The sequence below is a fragment of the Geotrypetes seraphini genome, chromosome 16 (genome assembly GCF_902459505.1).
Source record: "Geotrypetes seraphini chromosome 16, aGeoSer1.1, whole genome shotgun sequence".
Taxonomy (NCBI): Eukaryota; Metazoa; Chordata; class Amphibia; order Gymnophiona; family Dermophiidae; genus Geotrypetes; species Geotrypetes seraphini.
The window spans coordinates 32,194,944-32,216,012 of NC_047099.1; the positions used below are offsets into that span (position 1 = coordinate 32,194,944).

The window sequence follows — 21,069 nt, forward strand, 5'->3', positions numbered from 1 at the left end:
CTGAAGAGCAACCTCAACAGGAGAATAAAATTGCCATCTCACTGAAGAGAAAACCTCAACAGGAGAAATAGCATTGCCCAGTCACAGCCAAAATTCAGGAGCTAGTTGAATAGCGACCATCCGCCTGCTGGAGATAGAGCATACTGAAGATACAGGAGGAGTGGCAGCCAATAGGACCACCTGTTAATCAGTTTCAGTTTCTCTATCTCCACCTGCTGGTAGATGTGTACTATCCCACAAGTTTCTAGATTCATCTGCTGCTGTTGCTAAGGAAACCAGCACTAACTACCAAAACAAGGATCCTACTTATGAAAATGCAATGCCCTTAATATTACAGTGGGTCCCTAAAATATCAAAAGCGAAGCAAAATCTGTCATATCCTGTCATATCTCTGGATATGACAGGAACCATAAAGTCAATAAAAAGATTTATTCAAACTAAATGTCCAGGCAGATCATATGTACACATTCCAAATCAGTTTATCAGAAGTTACACAAACCACTAATTGCTCAAAAAGATGATAACATATACCAGATCCAACATGGTCCATACTTCGGCACCTTGGCCTTCATCAGGAGTCCTGGTTATGGGTGCAATTCCAAGGACGAGCAATTAGGCAAAATGTAGAGGGATGTTGAACAATCTAGTTGTGATATTTATGTTGATTCTTGTGATGATGCTAAATATCACAACTACAGCAGACCCTCAATATTCACGTGGGTTAGGGGCAGAGCCAGCCCGCAAATAGGGAAAATCACAAATAATTTTTTTGGCTGGCTCTGATCCACCCCCATCTCCCCAACCTTACCTGGTGGTCTAGCGGTGACACAGGGCAAGAGCGATCTTCCTACACTCCTGCCCCGTGCAGAGCCGTGCTGCGAGTGCCTGTGGTCTCACAAGACTACAACAGGAGTTTCCGTTGTAGTCTCGTGAGACCACAGGAACTCGCAGCACGGCTCTGCATGGGGCAGGAGCATAGGAAGATTGTTCCTGCCCCATGTCACCGCTAGACCACCAGGTAAGGTCTGGGGGATGTCCGAGGCAGCGTTTGTGAATTAAAAATCAAGGCGTAAAAAAAATCACGAATAACCGAATTCGCGATTGGGAAACTGCAAATCAGGATGGGGAGCTGTAGATGTTCAACATCACTTTACATTTTGCCTAACTGCTCATCCTTGGAATCACACCCATAACCAGGACCCCTGATGAAAGCCAAGGCACCGAAACACAGACCGTGTTGGGTACGGTATATGTTATCTTTTTGAGCAATTAGTGGTTTGTGTAACTTCTGATAAACTGATTTGGAATGTTTACATATGATGTTCTGCTTGGAAATTTAATTTGAATAAACTTTTTTTTTGACTAACGATTCCTGTCACATCCAGATACCATTGTTCCATTCTGCTTTGTTTTGAGTTTACCAGCTTTGTTGGAACACAGGTCCAATACATCTATAGTAAAATACATTTACAGTCCAATACATCTATAGTGAAAACTGAACAAGCCAAATTACTACAGAATGCTACATTAAAAAATTCTTGCAAATAGAATACCTCAATCACACTCATGAAACACAAATGCCAAATACAGAATAACTGACCATAACTATAAACATAAATTAAACTGAAACCCCTTACATATAGTACAGTATCAGAGAAACAAGACAGACATTTCTTCCTACGCAAAATATAAATAATATAGCACGAGCTAGGGATGGTGTTAGGAGGGTACAACTAGGTTAAGGAAAAATTATGTTCTTACCTGTTAATTTTCTTTCCTTTAGATGCAGCAGATGACTCCAGAGACTAGTGGGATAGCACACATCTACCAGCAGGTGGAGATAGAGAAACTGATTAACAGGTGGACTTATTGGCTGGCACGCCTCCTGTATCTTCTGTATGCTCTATCTCTAGCAGGCAGACGATCGCTATTCGGCTAGCTCCTGAATTCTGACTGTGACTGGACAATTCATTTTCTCCTATTGAGAATTTTTCTCTTCAGTAAGACAGGGGTGGCTTCATGGTGCCAGCTCTAGGAGTTACACATGCCCCCCCCCCCCAGGTCCCTGCTCCACCCTCCCTTCCAGTGGATTGAGGGGTATTGGTCATTCTCATTTTTTTTCCTTCTTTCCCATTAAAAAAGAAAAAGAAAAGAGAGAACAAGTTGCTGTAGCTGGACTGTGCGTCTCTTGAAAGTTTACAACTACCAGTCTTAACAACTTTCCTGTCAGCTTGGTAAGAAGACTTTCCGTTTTATTTTATTTATTGTGTGTGCTGGTTTAGACAGTTTTCCTGTCACTTCGGGTGAGAGCAGTTTTACTTTATTCATTTGCCGGTTTGTGTTGAGAGGTGTTTAGGTGTTGAGTGGCTTATGTCTGTTAGTTACTTTAGCGGTTTCTGGGAACTCCACACGTTTACTTTGTTGGCGGGCTAGCAGCGGCATTGAAAAGGCATTCACACTGTAGAAGTGCTGAACACCATCGCGGCTGGCTGATAACACACTTCGGGGGACAATTGTCGGTTGATGCTACTTTTTCCTGCCCACTTACAGTGAGGCCCAGCTCCTTCCTCGCAGCGGTGCGAGGTAGTTAGTTGAAATTACACTTAGAGAGCTCTGCGAGTGCAATTAGTATCGGGCAGGACGAACTCGGCCTTCCCACGCACGAGGGTTTTCTCCTACAGGCACCAGTGCTGCAGCATTTGCGGTCCTTTTTCCCAGGCATGGAGCCCTTAATAGGATGCCGCTGCGGCTGAGTTGTCACGGTCAGCAAGCACGGCGCAGATTTTGGCAACGCTTCAGCAGTCAGGCTCGGTAAGTTTTTTTTCTCCCAGGTTTATGATCCTGCACAATGCTTTGCTATTACATGGTGCCCATCCTGGTTTGCCTGAGGGCACTTTGGAGGGAGCCTCAGTTATGTGCTCAGCTGCCCAGTTTCGATTGTTATCTTGACTGGGACAGTAGGAGGCAAATTGTCGCCGAGGGTGTTATCTAAGCAATTCCCACTTGTTTTTGCCTATAATGGCATAATTTTCAAAAGTGGCGGAACCCAGCGTCACATTTCAGGATGAACCATGCACAGTTTGCCATTTGAAAGGAATTTTCTGAAGAAGGAGTTGCATTTAATATGTTGGAATCAGGGCCAGATTTTGACCCATTTAAATTTTTTAAACAAACATTGTAGGATGATATGCCTCATCATGCCAAATTTGCTTGTTAAGTTGATACATTTTTGGTTTTGAAAGCATTTTTTTATTTATTATTTATAGTTTCCAACAATAAACTTCTTGTCAAGCAATACAGAACGAACTTGATACTAATACAAGCAAAATAAAAAGTAGTATAATTAGACCACAAATACTGGGGGTTAAGCAGAAAAAACAACTTGATGCTTAAAAAAAGAAAAATATTCCAAAGAAAGGCTATAACACTACACTTTACTTGCTATCTTTTAACACTGGGTCAACTTCAAGCCATCTTTTTCAGCTCCAGGAAGGATTTTAACTGATCAGGGAGAAAAAAATACATATTTAGGTTGTGCATATTTTATAATGCACTTATAAGGGTATGCTAACAAGGAGGCAGCTCCCAAAGCTATTGTTTCCTGCCTCAAAGACAAAAACTGTTTCCTTCTCTCCTGGGTGATCTCCATAATATCCATATATGCCCATACTCTTTTCCCATAGAACAAAGATTTTGAAAACCTAAAATATAACTTCATAAATGAGTCCAGGTCCTGTTGAAAAACAATGAAAATCAGTAGTGTAGTTCTCTCCGCCAGCTCGGAAATAGATTCTTCTAGGATTGCAGATATATTGTTCAAATCCATCTGAGGGACCTGTATCTTCTCTCCTTCCATAAGCTCTTGGGTAGATTTTTTAGGCAATAGAAAGTAGTAAATTTTATTCAATGACGGAATATGTTCAGAGGAATAGGACAAATTTTCCTTGCGTATTTTTTAAACTTTTCATATGAAGAAATACCCATAGTTTTAGGAAAATTCAAAATCCTCACATTTAACTGTTGGTTCAAATTTTCTATATTCTCTATTTTCCAGTGTAGCAAAACACTATCTTTTATTGCAGCAGTCTTATAAGTTTGCAAAGACTGTACTTAATTTTATATTTTAGTTATAAGTATTCTTAGTTTCAATATTGGTTTGTTCAGAATTTTTTATAAAATTATCCAACTTCATCCCCAAGGCTTTTACCTCCTCTGAAGTCTTCCTGGTCGCAATATCCATTCTCTGGAGCGTCTTCAGAATGGCTACCAAAGTGTCCTCTCTGTCGGAGATTAACTCCCCAGAGCTGGTAAACATTGGCAGAAGCTCATCTGCCATGGATCCTTCCTCCAAAGGAACCTCAGATGCATCTCCAGCCACTGTATTCGCCACTTCCAGGGTACCAGCGTCAGCCGGACAGGGAGGCGGGATATCCGGTGCGGGTGAGAGTGAGATCTCCGTCCCCAACAGGATCGATTGCCCCTGAATCTCTCCCATAGCAGGGCTAAACTCACCCGTTCTCTGAGCAAGTGTTGCTAGATACTGCTCAATCATTCACTGGTTATAGGCAGCCGCGGGTGTTGAGGAGGTAGACACCCTAACGCTGCCCTTTTTTGTATGCAGCATAACTGAAAGGAAAAATTTCCCTGTGAACGAGAGAGTTCTCGGCGTGTCCCTTAAAGAGCTACATGTGAAGTAGAGGCACCTGTAGCAACAGGCTTAAACTGTTCTGCTCAAGAATTAATTCAACAGTAATGTTAACCATCGACATCGGCTTCAAAGAAGCTCAGAAACTGCTCCCATATAAAGCTGAAACATTCTTCCCAGCCCCCAAAGGTTGACAGGCATCCAAGAATCAGCTTGGAGAAGTATAAACAGAGTAAACAGTAGGCAGGTGCAGTAAGGACTGGGCAGGTGTCTAGATTAGAATGTCTCACCTATCTACTGGAAAAGATCTTACCAGAGTAAGTGCATAATCTATTTTTCCAGTGCAATAGACGAGACATTCTAGACAGTGGGACGTACAACAGCAGTCCCCAAATAGCTAGCTCAGGCTTGCTGTGCCAACCCTGAAGACCAAAGACAGAGTCCCGTCTTGCCGCCACATTCACTTCTGTAAAACCTGGCAAACATGTTAAGAGAAGACCACGTTGCCACCCTGCAAATCTCACGGGAGACAGCTCAAGGTGCGGCTCACGAAGAAGCCACACTCGTAGAAGAATGCACCTTGACGGAAACAGGACACTGTTTCCCAGAAAGAAATATAGGCTGACTAAATGGCTCTATGAATCCATCTGGAAATCATGGCCTTGGAAGCAGGAGCACCCCGCTTAACTGAATGAGTCACCACAAACAAATGGTCAGAGAGACGAAAACTCGTTAGTTACCTCTAGATAATGCAGAAGAACTCTGCGCACATCCAGTTCCTTCAGCATTCTATCATGTGTCCTGGAACCAGTAGAATAAAAGGCAGGCAAACATATTTCCTAATTAACCTGGAAAACTGAAACCACCTTCAGCAAGAAGGAAGAAACCATCCCAAGAAAAACCCCAGTCTCAGAAATACAGAGGAATGTTCTCTACAACAGTGTTTCTCAACCTTTTCAAGCCAAGTACCCCCTAAGCCAGCGGTCTCAAACTCAAACCCTTTGCAGGGCCACATTTTGGATTTGTAGGTACTGGCCGCAAAATAAATAGTTAATGTCTTATTAAAGAAATGACAACTCTGCATGAGGTAAAACTAGTTATAGTTTATAAATTTTTCCTTAATTGCTTCTGATAATTTCAGCTATACACAGCTGAAAGCAGTGCAACATGCAGAAAGTGAAAAATGATGACAGTATCAACTGCAAGAGACAAGATTTTGGACCAACTATTTTGAGGCCCTCGGTATTATAAAAAATGATGGAAAACTTGTGCCTTAAGTGTTCAGCGCTTGCGTCCGCAACAGCCTTCAGTTCTCACCTCCTCCAGCACCGGACACATGCACAAGCTGCACTGCCTCCAATGGTTCTGGAACATTGCCCGCCTCACTGCTGTAACCTCTCCACTCCACAATCACATACAGATGCAGGAAAGTGCTTGCGTGAGGTTACAGCAACCACCGGACATATAAGCATAAGTTTTCCATAAAGAATCATTTTTTATAATACCAAGAGCCTCAAAATAGTACCTGGCGGGCCACGAGTTTGAGACCACTGCCTAAGCCTAACAAATACCAACCGAGTACCCCCGCCCAAACTCAGCCCCTGACTCCATTCCCATAATAGTACTAATTGTAATGCAATTTCTTCCATCCATTTTTCATACACACACACACAATAATCTTATTAATACATAATAGTAACCACAAAATTATAAAAACTCAAAGCACTCACTGTACTCAGAGAAAATGTTAATTATCATTTATTTTCAGAGTTTTTTCAAAGAGGTCAAGGCAGATTACTTTAAAATATGCAATGTCACCTCAGTAACAACTATAGGAAAATAGACAAATATAGTGCAAAATATAAACAGCAGATATAAATTCTCAAAACTGACACATTTTGATCACTAAATTGAAAATAAAATCATTTTTCCTACCTTCGTTGTCTGGTGATTTCATGAATCTCTGGTTGCACTTCCTTCCGACTGTGCATCCAATATTTATTTATTTCTGCCTCCTACATGCTTCCTCTCCTCTAGACCTCATTCCATTACCCAACCAACATCTCTCTCTGTCCATCCCGGAGTCCAACTTTTCTTCCTCTCTCATCCCCCAGATCATTTTTCACCATGCCCATTTCTTCTTCTATTACCTCTCTCCCAACATCATGCCACATCTCTCCCTCCATCACTTTGCCCAACATTCCTCTCCCTTGCATCCCCTTCAATCTATCCCTCTGTTCCCTCTCCACCACCATATCCAACATTTCTCCCTCTCATCCTTCCATTCCCCATGCATCTTTACCTCACTCTTCTCTATGCCAAATTTTCCTCTTCCTTTCCCCATGTGCACCATCTCTTTCCCTCTCACTCACACACTCAGGCACACACAACAGTCCCTTTCTATTCCCTACCGCCTTCCTATGTCCCAAGTTAGTGCCCCTTCCTTCTGTGTCCTGAGTTCTTGCTCCCTTCCCGCCTTCCAGCCTTTGTCCCACCCCCTTCCTCCCTCCCTCCCTAAGACTGCCTGCCCCTAAGCTGGCCTGGAACTTTCTCTCCGACATCACAATTAATGTCGGGGGAAGGCTTGTGGGCCAACAGCATGCAATCACTGCACGCGCCGGGCTCTTCCCTGCCCAGAGTTGCGGCAGCTGTGGGAGATAATTAAATGGAGGTGGCGGCAGCGAGGAATCGGCAGTCAGCCCGCGTATCCCCTAGGGTAGACGTACCACAGGTTGAGAAATACTGCTGTACAAAACAGGGCCTGTAGTTCCAACACACGTCACGCCAAAGGAATGGCAACCAGAAAAATTCAAGTTCAATTTATTTGATATACCTCAAATATAAAACCAGGGTAAATCTAAGTGGTTTACAATAAAATGTTATTTAAAATAAGAAAATAAGAAGGGGAAGGGAACAAATAGATAAAACATGAAATTCCGACAAACAAATTTGAGAACATTAGGAAAGTAAAACAAAAGGGTGGGGAAGAGGATGGAGTAGAACAAATAAGGTAGGGATAAAAGAACATATTTGATTTCTGCCCACACATGTTGAGATGTAATCAGGAAGACCAAAAAAGGAGAAATTGCATGCGATTATGACTAAGCAAACAGAAGGCGAGCGTTAAGAGCCTAAAAGGTAAATCAATCAGTTGGAAAGAAAAATAGTATGCCTTTAATTGCATCTTGAACGTCACAAGTGATTTTTCAGAACTGAGCATCAATGCCAAGAGGGAAGCATCTTGAAGGGGCTCAAAAGATGCCTAAAGCTAGACAGCACCAGGTAAAGGTCACTGAAAGGGATAGGTTGCTGAACCAGTGGTCCAACACGAAGAGTCCCCTTTAGAAATCTAATACAGCACAAAGAGACGCTAACAAAGACTGGTGCTCCCAGGATCTAAAACAAAAGTGCCCTGTCAGCTGAACCCAAAGAGAAGCCACAGTTAAACCTTTATCCAGACAAGGCTGAAGAAAGGCTGAGATCAGAGCTGAATAAGGATTCACCTAGTCCTGGGCGCACCAATGTTGGAAGGCTTTCTGCTTCTTAACATAAGCCGAAACTATGGATTACTTCTTAGAATTGAAAGGAGTATCAACAGTCGAAAACAAAAAGGAGGATCCAATATTCCACAGGAAAGGGAGTAATCCAAAGAAAACAAGCTGTGGAAACCAAAATGTTCTTGACTTTCCTTTATTTCTTCAAATATGTTGTCAGATAAAATCAAACTTGTCCACATGGATCATATAAATGAATAAACCTCTAAGGACACTGGACTCAACAGGAAGAGGGCCGGAAGGGTGCTCAGCCATAGGCTGCAACTCCTGTGCAGACACATTAGATCTGTGTACCACGGTCTGCGAGGCCAATCTGGAGTCCCCAGAATGACATGGCACGGATGGGCCGCAATCCACCGTTTGACCCAGCTGAACAGCGGTCAAAGAGGAAAGACATACAGGAGAATCTCTGTAGGCCACGGCTGAATCAGTGTCGAGCCCCTCACTTCCAGGCTTGGATCTTTGAATGAAGCAATCCGTTTTCTTGACTCTTGCCATGGCCATGAGGTCAAAGCAGGTCCGACCCCAGCGCCATCACGGACAGGGACTACTCGCCCAGATCCAGAATCTGTCTGCTGAAGAAACACTGTCTACTCCTTCCATATGCACTGCCATCAGTGCTAGGAGGTGACATCACACCTAAAGTAAAAGAAGGTGGACTTTCTGAGCCAGAGGAGTGCTTTCAGACCGTCCCTGGCAACTGACGTAGACTATTGCCATTGCAGTGCCGAAGACCTCTAGAGTCTTCTGCAATCTCATCAGAGCTAGCAGAATGGCTCTGAATTCCAACTGAATGATTTACCGTTTTCAGAGAGGGCACCCAACTCTCCTGAACAGGAGAACAATTGCAATGGGCTCCCCAGCCACGAAGGCTGGCATCTGACCTCACCACGATCGAGGAGGCAATGTGTAGTGATATGCCCCCGTGGAGCAACTGCAGGAGAAGCCACCAGTCCATGCTTGCTCAGGCTTCCAAAGTTCAAGGTAGACAGGCCTGCAAGGCATCCCTGTGCAGAGCCCAGCGAGAAAGCAAAGCATGTGAACCCTCGCCCAAGGAACTATATCCAACGTAGCAACCATGGAACCCAGAAATTGAAGATAATTCCATGCCGATAGAGCCAGCCGCTCTAGAAAGGAAGAAATCTGGGCACACAGTTTCTGCCAGCGGGCTTCTGGTAGAGAGACACAGCTCGCAGCCAAGTCAAAGAAAACTCCCAGGTAGGCCAGCGACTGTGTGTGCATCAAGATGGCTCTTCCTAAAGTTCACAATCCAGCCCAGGTCCTCCAGCACCTCAAGTAAGGGTGAACCTGGAGACCCATCTCTCGCATGTAAGCTGCCACAACAAACCATCACCTTGGTTAAGGACCGGGGTGCTGTCGCCAGCCCAAAAGGCAGAACCAAGAATTGGTAATGCTGTTCCAGAACATGAAACTGCAAAAGATTGTGGATGGTCAGAAGAATGGAAATGTGCAAATACACCTCTATGAGATCCAGAGAGGCAAGAAACTCTCCTGGGGCCCCTGCTGCAATGACTGAACACACGGCCTCCATTTGAAAGCGTGGAACCTTGAGAGCCACATTCATGAGCTAAAGGTCCAGAATATGTCTCTAATCTTCTGAGCCTTTCTTGGTTACAAGAAAGTATATAGAGTATCTGCCTGAGCCCAAGTGTTTGGGCGGCACTGGCTCTATAGCTTGAATATCTAGCAAGCGCCGAATGGCAGTTTGAACCTTAAGCGCTTTGACCGCTTTGAAAATAGCTGCAATGTGGCACTTGCATACGGTCAGAATCGCTGTGAGCCACAAAAATTAGAATGACCACAACCACAAGAGGGTCTACTATCAGGCAAAGTCCTAGGGCAATAGTCCATCACAGAATCCATAAGGTTGTCCAGACCTTTGCGGGCAGAGATGAAGTACGCCGACACCTTTGCCAAAACTCACATAAGATCATACAATGCATCAGCCATATAATCTGTCCCATCCATAAAACCTTGAGGAAGGGGAACCACCGCCTCACTCTCTAGTGTGCGCATTTGAGAACAGGTGCGTGCTATAAAAGATGTTGCTGAAGAGCTTTAATGCCTAAAGCAGCTGCGTCAAAGAGTTTTCTGAGGCGGTCCTGCATATCCTCTACCACTGGGAAGAGGTGTGTTTAGTCACTTGCACCATCAAAGAATCCACCCTGGACTGACCCAAAGCTGCTGACACTCCTATGTCAGGGGATACCAGTGTGAGATAGCTCTAGCAATTTTCAGAGCACCCTCCGTACAGTCTAACTTCTCCAAGAACAGAACGCTCAAATCAGGGTGCCAGGGAAATGTAGCAAACTGAAAGCACACATCACAAAGCCAGGTGGAAGAAGTGGACACAGCCGAGTGACCAAATTGAACTCCTGCAAAGATTCAAAAATAAGGTCTGGCAAACCTGCAAACTTAAATAAGCACAGAACCACAAGAGCAACCCCAGAGAGATCCACAGATTCCACACATAGTCCCTGATCTCCCCCTTGGGAAGTGCTGCACCTGTAAATAAGGGTCAGGAATAAGGCATCAACATCAGGATCCCCCAGATCAGAGTCAGGCAGTGCAAGAACAGTGTCAGGCTGAATCAAGGACATGTCCAAAGGAGCAATGCCACTGAGAGACGCCATGGAGGCGGATTGGGACTGCATAGGGGGAAAACACTTGTTCTGAGATTCAAACCACAAAAATTTCATAAATTCAAAAAAAATGTCCGGCTTCTGGTTTATTTAAAATTTAATAATATCACTTATATTTCTAAGCGATGTACATGATAAAAAAAACAGGGATACAGTATTACAAATAAAAACATGGACAAGATCAGACAAGGACTAATCTGATACAAAAGGGACAGAGATAGAACTACAATACTTATAGAAAAGAAACAAATATGGGAAATACAATTTGGTTGGCAAAGGAAATGTCTGAAGCCTTCTGTAATTTCGAGGGAAAGATTATATATCCCTGAAGAATGAGGAGCTTGGCGCAGAGAGTTAATCTTCAAAGGCGTCGTTATATAAACAAAAGACTTCAGGGAGCTCTTGAATCTATCGAGTTGGTTCTCCTCTAAAGAAAGAAGGCAACGTGTTCAATAGCTGTGGAGCGTATATTGAAAATATCTCATTTCTTCTGGGGCACAGAGTCACCCTAAGGTGCTAAAATTGGTGTTTCTTATGCTGTGAAGGGCCTGCTGCCTAGTGAACGGAATTACTAAATGTGCCAAGCCCCAAAAGTAACAAAGGCCACCCCACCAGGCTAGCTGATTATTTGGTAACCTGCTTCACCAGGGAAGAAGCTAAGCTAGACACTGTGACCCAAGAACGTTCTAAAAAATGCTAAATTTGCACAATCCTGACAAGAATCCACATGAGGAGAGCACAAGGACTCCATCCCAGTAAGCATTTAGGTAAAATTTGCAATTTTGAAGCAGGGGGCTATAGGAAAAATCAAATCATCACTAAAAATCCAAGATGGCCACCGTCAAAAAATTCACACCAAAATAGCGATATTTCTCACGCTTCCCAGACTCTAAAAATGGCAATTTTAGGATTTTCAGGAGGAGGAACATTCAGAAACGCTCAAAACCACACTTTCAACCTTCCCCATGACCTGACAGGATCTGTGCTGTAGCCTGATTTCAGCTCTCTCAGCAGCTGGATGAGAAAATTCACTGCCACAATGCTGGGAATGGTTCTGTAAAGCTGATCTTCGGGTTGCCAGTCAGACTCCTATGTCTAACTACACCTCCACCCCTGTGGACCAACAGATGCATACCAGGATGGGCGGAAGCGCAAAGACACAGTCGGCGAGACACCACCAAGTCACCTAAGGGTGCCTAAAAGCCTGCGCTCGACCCCTGTTTAACAGGTGAGACCACTTCAAGGACGGCACTGAGCTCCAGAGAAAACTATGCAGGCTGGCTAACAGATACCCAGTGGAATCAGACTGTCAGCTACAGACCAAATTCTGTGAATTCTCAAGCAGACAGAACTTAAAATTTGCTCCAAGCACTAAATTACCTGACAAAGGGAAGAAGTTATATCAAATTAAAAATAATAAAATGATGAGAGTAGAACAAACACTCCTGCAGGCAGGCATGCGTGCGGAAGGAAAGAACTATAGATGGAGGTAGAGAACCCAGTGAAGTACAGCAGAGCAAGAGTGAAAAATCCAAAGTGGATTTCTTCTGCAGCGGCTATGGGGAAATAAAACACAGTTACTTACCGTAACAGGTGTTATCCAGGGACAGCAGGCAGATATTCTCTACATGTGGGTGACATCATCCACGGAGCCCCATCGCGGACAGCTTTTCAAGCAAACTTGATTTAAGATCTCAAAGTTTGCTAGTGCTGCCCACGCATGCGTGTGCTTTCCTGCTCCACTAGAGGGCACATCCCCTCCTCATGGTCCTCAATTCAGATAGCTAACAAAGAAGCCAACCTTGGGGAGGTGGGAGTGTTGCGAGAATATCTGCCTACTGTCCCTGGATAACACCTGTTACAGTAAGTAACTGTACTTTATCCCAGGACAAGTAGGCAGCATATTCTCGACATGTGGGTGACCTCCAAGCTAACCAAAAAGGGACGGAGGGAAAGTTGGCAATTTACAAAAACAGATTACGTAAAACCAACTGGCCAAACTGGCCATCGCGCCTGGAAAAGGCATCCAGACAGTAGTGTGAGGTGAAGGTATGAACCGAAGACCAAGTGGCAGCCTTACAGATCTCCTCAAAAGGTGTGGACCTGAGGAAAGCGACAGACGCCGCCATCGCTCGGACATAATGCCCCGTAACCCGACCTTGCAGCGAGAGACCATCCTGAGCGTAGCAGAAGGAAATACAAGCAGCCAACCAGTTGGATAAGGTGTGTTTGGAAACAGGGCGGCCCAACCGATTAGGATCAAAAGAGAGGGGGTCAAGATGGCGGCGATGTGAGGAGCTGTGAGAGACGCGTTAAGATCTCTCCACGTTTAGCTTTAGCTTTTGCCTGAATTATTTACCTCATTTTCTTTATGCCTCCGAAGAGAAAAGGGGTGGTCAGGGGACCTTCCTCGCCGGCCCTGGCGTCTACCCCCCGGCAGCTAACGATGGAAAGCTTCTTTTTGGCTCCTCCGGCACCAGCAATATCCAGAGTGGAGAGCCCGGCGTTGGGCGGCGAAGAGAGGGAGTCGCTTGCCCTTTCGGGCATAGAAACATCGCTGTCTCCTCCGGTTTCCCACACTCCTCCGTGTCCAGCAACTGCCGGAACAATGTGGTGAGAGACACCCGACCCCGGAAGTGGAAGCGCGGGGTCTCCCGACGAGGGCACAGCGTCTGGAGACAGTTTGCTGATGGAAGCCAACAAGAGAGAGGGAGATTTGTCCTCTCCGACGGAGGTCTCTCTTCAAAGCATCTGGTCTTTGCTTCAGCGGATGGAGTCAAAAATGGAAAAATCATCTGAAAAGGTAGCAAAAATAGTGGAAAAATTGGACTCGCTGACTGAAACTGTGGAAATAATGAAAAGGGATTCTAGTGCTCAAACTAAGCAGATGCAGGAGGATATATTGCATTTACAACAATTCAAGGTGGCTTCAATTAAAGATAGTTTCCTTATAAATAAGAAATTGGAGCAATTTGAAAATTTCAACAGGCGTTTATGAAAAGGGATTCTAGTGCTCAAACTAAGCAGATGCAGGAGGATATATTGCATTTACAACAATTCAAGGTGGCTTCAATTAAAGATAGTTTCCTTATAAATAAGAAATTGGAGCAATTTGAAAATTTCAACAGGCGTTTGAACCTCCGTATTTTAAATTTTCCTCAAATTCCGGGTATATTGCCTTTGGACTTATTAAAAAGATACCTGATTGAAAATTTAAAGATTTCGTCAAATTGTATTCCCCCTATAAATAAAATCTACTATTTACCAAATAAGAAGATACCCGGAAGACAAGAAGGAGAAAACGAGATTGAGAAAGAGATAAGGAGGGAAAATAATGAAATAGAATTTGCTAATGTGACTGCTCTTCTTGAACAAACAGTTACTACTGATACTGTTAGAGCTACGCTCTTAGTATCATTCGTTTTTGAGCAAGACGTGAACATGATTATGAAACTATTCTTTAAAAATTCACAGAAATTATTTGGGGAGCAAAAAGTTTGGATATATCCTGATGTCGCAAAGACTACACAAGAACGGAGGAAAGAATTTCTTTCTATGCGTCAAGATACTATAAAATTGGGAGCAACTTTCTTGTTAGCATACCCCTGTAAATGCTTAATTAGGTATTTGGGAGTTAAATATACATTTTTTTTCTCCTAATCACCTGAAGGAATTCTTTGATGTAAAGAAAATCATCAAGGACTGAGGGAAAATAGAAATTATTAGCTGGTGTTTAGAACATAAAGCCTAATCGTTTAATTAAGTTCCTCGTTAAATTTCTCTCAAAAAGTTCCGATTGACCATCCCACTATTTTGGTGGTCTAAGAAAGGAAAAATTATTTTTATAAGTATGAATCTGTAATACTTCTGTATTTTTTTTCTTTCCTGTATTTAATGTAACAAGTATTCTTGTAAAATTTTGTTGAATAATAGAAATAAAAATTTAAAAAAAAAAAAAAAAAAAGGATCAAAAGAGATGAAAAGTTGAGGAGCCGTCCGATGAGACTCAGTGCAGCGCAGGTAAAAGGCCAACACCCTCTTATAGTCAAGAGTGTGAAACGCCACCTCACCAGGATGAGAGTGGGGCTTCGGAAAAAGACCGGAAGAACAATGGACTGATTGAGGTGAAAATCCGAAACCACCTTGGGCAAGAACTTGGGATGAGTATGAAGGACCACCTTGTCATGATGAAATACAGTAAAAGGCGGGTCCGCACCCAGAGCTTGCAGCTCACTGACTCTGCGAGCAGACGTGAGAGCAACCAGGAACACCACCTTCCAAGTGAGATACTTCAGATGAGCCTTATCAATGGATTCAAACGGAGGTTTCATCAACTGAGCCAGAATCACATTAAGATCCCAAACCACCGGGGGGGCTTGAGAGGAGGATGAACATTGAAGAGTCCCTTCATAAAGCGGGAGACCACCGGATGGACAGAGAGCGATTTCCCATCAGGCGGCCGATGAAAGGCAGCAATCGCACTGAGGTGGACTCGAACAGATGCTGAGAAGCGGGATCCCGATCCTGCCGTCACTGAGACGCCAGGGTCCACTGAGGAACACGAAGATGTAACCGGGCAAACGGCGTGACGTGAATGGTGGAGGCCATGTGCCCCAGGAGGATCATCATCTGCCTGGCCGAAACCGAAGACTTCTATGACACCAGCTGACTCAACCGCAGAAGGGCGGCCTGCCGAGGCAGAGGTAAAAATGACAAGAGACGGATCCCGATAAACTGCAGGGACTGAGAGGGGCACAACTGGGACTTGGGGAAGATGATCTCGAACCCCAGATGCTGAAGGAAGATAATAGTCTGACAGGTCACTGAAATAACCCCCTCCCTCAACGGAGCTTTGATAAGCCAATCGTCGAGGTACAGGAAAACCTGAAGGCCCAGCAACAGCAAGGCCGCCACCACCACCACGAGGCACTTCCTGAAGACCCGTGGGGACGAAACGAGCCCCAACGGGAGGACCCGATACTGCAAAAGAAGGTTCCCCACTTGAAAGCGAAGAAACCGTCGAGAAGCCGGGTGGATCGGAATGCGAGTGTAGGCTTCCTTCAGGTCCAGGGAACACAACCAGTTCCTTTCGTCCATCAACAGATACAAAATGGGAAGCGAAAGCATGCGGAACTTCTCCCAAACTAGGAATTTGTTCAACTTCCGCAGATCCAGAATAAGGCGAAGGTCCCCGGTCTTTTTGGGAACCAGGAAGTACCGGGAATAAACATCGGAGCTCCGTTGACAAGGGGGAACCTCCTCCAACGCCCGAAGGTGAAGGAGGGCGTGCGCTTCCTGAACCAGGAGAGGAAGCTGCGCCCTGTTGGAAAGAGACTCTCCTGGAGGCCTGTCCGGCGGGAGAACCCAAAAGTTGAGGGAGTACCCCTCTCGGATGAAGGAGAGGACCCAAGAGTCCGCAGTGATCTCTGCTCAACGCTGCGAGAAAGCACGGAGACGCCCCCCCCCCCCCCCCGATAGGGAGAGGAGAAACATCTAGGGCAGAGGCCAGCTCCCCCCGGCCGGGCCAGTCAAAAGGACAGCAACGGCTTAAACGCCGCAGGGGTTTGAGGCTTAGGAGGAGCCCTCTGCTGCTGTGGCCGCTGTGGAGAACGAGAAAACGCCGGCGTCGATTTTGGGGGATAGCGCCGGGGAGGCAGCCTGTAGGACTTGGGCAGAGCGGGGGTTAGGAACAGAGCCAGCCCACGAATATTGAAATATCCTGGATAACTTTCAGGGCTGGCTCTGACCCACCCCCGCCTCCCTCCTGCGTCCCGGACCTTACCCAGACCTTACCTGGTGGTCTAGCGGTGACGCGAGGCAGGATTGATCATCCTACGCTCCTGCCCCATGCAGAGCCTTCATCAAAATGGCTGCCGTGAGTTCCCTTTGTAGTGTCGAGACTACAATGGGAACTCACAGCAGCCATTTTGATGACGACTCTGCATGGGGCAGGAGCATAGGACGATCAATCCTGCCCTGCCGCTAGACCACCAGGTAAGGTCTGGTGAAGGTCCGGGATGCAGCGTTTCTGTTTTTACAAACCACAGGGCAAAAATCGCGAATAGCCAAATCCGCAGGTACTGAAACCGTGGATTCAGAGGACGTACAATCCTTCATGGAATGAATAAACTTATGAGGTAAGTGCTAAGTTTCAACATCTTGCTATACTGTATGTGTATACTACACCTTATGAACTCCAGAAGGCAGTTCTCTTTGGAACAACACAAACATTGAGCTAAGCATTAAGCAGTGAATCTGAGAGATCAAAATCAACTAAAACATACTCAGCTATCAGGTGTATTTTTTACCTATAAGAATCTCAGCTATCAGGTGTATTATTTACCTATAAGAGAAGGACAAGTAAAATTACAGGACGATGAGCAATCACCTAATATTACATCGCTTTTGGAACTCTTGGATAGGGAAGTGGCAACAGCGGCAACACTTCTTACAGTAGTTTTAGCACCAGATAAAAAATAGTTACTTAGACTTTTCTTCAAAAATAAACAAAAGGAATTTCTTGGATTTAAAATACAAATGTTTCCAGACCTGGCACGAGACGCACAAAAATGTAGACGTGAATTTCTGATTATGAAACCGGGTGTTATTGCTCTTGGGGTGACTTTTTTCCTTTGTCACCCATGTAAATGTGTGATACAATATCAAATGCAAAAATATGTCTTTTTTGACCCTAACCAACTGACAACCTTCTTGTCCGAGGCTCGACTGAAAGTAGGGACAACATGAGTACTTATTGAAGTTTGATATACAGTGGTACCTAGGTTTAAGAGTGCATCGGTTTGCGAGTGTTTTGCAAGACGAGCAAAACATTCGCAAAATTGGTGCCTCGCAAACCGAGCTTGCCTCGATGTACGAGCGCCTTCCCCCGTGATCCGGCACCCCCCCTGCGATCCAGCACCCCCCACCCACCCGAACACTTCGCTTACCTTCTATCTGGCACCCAGCACCGGTACCAACGCACAGCACATGCCGGAAGATCTGCAGTCCTTTTTGCTGGGCCTTGAGCATCTGCGCATGCTCAAGGCCTTCGAGTTCCCGTTCTCTCTGAGATTCTCGGATCTCCGAGAATCTCGGAGAGACCGGGAACTCGAAGGCCTCGAGCATGCGCAGATGCTCAAGGCCCAGCAAAAAGAACTGCAGATCTTCGGGCACCGGCATGTCCTGTGAGTTGGTGCCGGGTGCCAGTAAGCAAAGTGTTCAGGTGGGTGGGGGGTGCCGGATCGCGGCGTGGGGGATGCCGGATCGTGGCGTGGAGGTTCTCAGGGGGGATAGAGCAGTGCTGCTGGCCTTGGAGGGGGGGAATGAATCAAGCGAGTTTCCCTTACTTTCTATGGGGAAACTCATTTTAATATATGAGCAATTTGGTTTACGAGCATGCTTCTGGAACAAATTATGCTCGTAAACCAAGGTTCCACTGTACTTCCTTAACTAATGGATTTTTCTGATTTCTTATTTGTCTTATTAATAGCTCGCTGAGTCTAAGCCTTGGATTCTATATTGAGGACTTGAGTTAAAGTTAAGCTACTAAATTCCTATTATTTTGGCTAGATCATTATTATTGGTAATGTATTTTTTCTTTTTCTGTTTAACTTTATCTTTCTGTACAAGTGGATACTTGATATGTTAATGAAAATATGATAAATAAATAATAATAATAATAAAAAAATAATCTCAGCTAACCAGCAATCTCAACCAACCAGCAAACAAATTGCCAACCAAAAAAAAGTTTCCATGCTCCTCAGACAACCTCTAAACCACTCCCTCCCTCCCTTCAGCCCCGAAGCAGCAGCAGCAACTGACCGCCCCCCCTTTCTTCCCTACAGACCCAAGGCAGCAGTGGTAGCCAATCCTGACAACCCTCCCTCCCTCCCTCTCTCAGCCCCAAAGCATCAGCAGCTGATGATCCCTGACAACCCCTCCCTTCCCTCTGACAGGGCCTTTCCTCTGCCACATCAAGTTTCAAGTTTATTAAAAATTTGTTATACTGCATTCTTTAAATTACAAAGTGGCTTTACAAAAATAAAAAACAAGAAACAGGGTAATACAAACACATTAAAATAGTTCATTTATGTCCAGTAAAGACATCTACAAAGAAAGGCCCTGTCTGAGTTAGCCAGAAGCAGTCTTTTTAAGGTACTTCTTCTGTTCACCGGCTGCCATTACCGCTTTGGTAATAGAGGGAAGGAGGTTGTCAGGATTGGCTGATGCTGCTTTGGGGCCAAGAGAGGGAAGGGGGTTGTCAGGATCAGCTACCTACTGTTTTGTTTTGTTTTACAGTAACTCTTAATCAGAAAATGTTATTCGGCATCGACGAAACCCCATGGGTGCCGCCGGATAGCTGAAAGTCTACTGTAGTAAGTACAAATTAACCCATTTAGAAACAATACCCCTTAAATTTCATTTAGTCCCTAAACACAACTTAAAGACTACAAAAATAAAACGTTAAACATACTTGAGTACCTGATTGTAAAAACCGCTTAGATAATCTTGATAGGTGGTATATAAAAACTTAATAAACTTGAAACTTAAAGTCTATTTAATCAATGGTTAACCTCAGACTGTGGAATATGTAAAATTTAAAAATATATATTTGATGCTTAGTTAATTTATAAAGAAACATTGTTTCCCTCTACAATACACAAAACTACAATATTTTTCATCATCACCTTTCCTACTCTCTTACATTAACTTTCCTAATAGCTAAGAATGAACAAAAAAAAAAAAAATTCAGGGTCATATGTACTTGATCCTAAAGGAGCAGCTTAGTAAGGGAGAAAAAAAGAACAGAAGAAGGGAGAGATCAGACAGTGATCCTACCTGATGACCTTAAAGTGGTCAAGCAAGATGATGAAGCAAGGGTAGAAGCCAGAAAGACTTTGAGGTGCATAGGGGAAGAGTGGCAGCAGGAAAAGTAGATAATATTGACTGTGTAAGTCTGACAAGACACCTCATTTGAAGAGGCATAGGAGCACCTTCAAATTAATATAAACAAACTGAAATCCCCCAAGAAGGCAGCTACTGAAATAAACCGTCTCTATCAAAAAGCATAGAGAAACTAGAGAGACCTAAAAGTATGCCCTGAAGAAAAAAAAATACGTTACATCCTTGACCACTATAAAAGGACAAAATAGGCCGTTTCAGTGTTTATCCACCGTCTACTACATTAATTGCCTCGTTACTTGCTCCCGGGTATAACGTCCCCCTAGGTATTCCCTATCCTACAAGAACAGACTACACAAGATAAACATTACGAATCAAACAAGTCGAAAAAGAGGTTGAAAAGCTCACTTGGAAAAAGAAGGGGGGGGGGCAGGGAAACAAAAGGAGTATACAGGTATGTGGAAAGGCCGAGACATCGAAGAAGAACAAGGGAAGGAAGGAAAAAAATTCGGGGAGGCGTGACAGGCCGGCGACAAGGAGAAAACTAACAGTGAAATTGAGAGGTCCCACCAAGAAGCCTGACTGGAAAGCAAGACTCCAATTACGCCCTGCAACAGAAACACATTCCCCTACACAGCTTTTACCTGCAACACAGGGCCAGCCTCTCCTCACTCGACCGCCGGACAGACAAGGCCTCCTCTCCCCCTCACAAACACCAACGGACCTCTCACCAAGGGTTCCGGAGGGCTCGGCTCACGTTCACCTCTCCTCGCGGCCTCTGTGAGTGAGCGCGCGCGCGCGCCAACCTCGCGCTCCACTTCCTTTACTCGGGGGCCTTGCCTCTCTCTCTCTCTCTCTCCCCTTCTCCGCTCGCGCTCCGGCCTCACAGGCAGTCGGCCGGCCTAGCTGCCTGCCTCCGCGAGCTCTTTGCGTGCGGCTCGCGCTTCGAGCCTTTGTCCACTCTCTTGACCGCGCGGAGCTCGCGATTGCTTGGGGAAGGGGAGGGGGGGGCCTTATCTCGAGCCCTTCTCCGTAGCGAGTCGGCTCCTTGCGAGTAATCCGTCGCCCCCTTTCCGCACGCGAGCGATCCCCCTCTCGCTGCCAATGGCCGTCGCTCCTGATTGGTTGGGAGAAGATTCGGCAGGAGAGGGAAGATATTATTGTAAGCTCACGCTGGCCCCCCCGAAGTCCTGTATATATATATCTATATATATTATTATTAATCAATGCTTTTTAATAGCAATCTTTTCGCTTCCTCGCACTCCTGTTTGTGTTTGTTGGAGGTGGGGGAGAAAAAAAATCTAAA

At 44.9% G+C, this 21,069-nt stretch overlaps 1 protein-coding gene across 10 annotated transcripts in view; it reads right to left on the bottom strand.

Moving 5' to 3' along the window:
• Positions 1-21,069, bottom strand: part of GIGYF1 (GRB10 interacting GYF protein 1) — a 332,123-nt gene extending 311,054 nt beyond the window's left edge. For all 10 annotated transcript variants that reach the window (XM_033924367.1, XM_033924371.1, XM_033924372.1 and 7 more), the window contains exon 1: positions 20,408-21,069. The gene's annotated coding sequence lies outside the window, so the exon portion shown is untranslated. The remainder of the gene's footprint in view (positions 1-20,407) is intronic.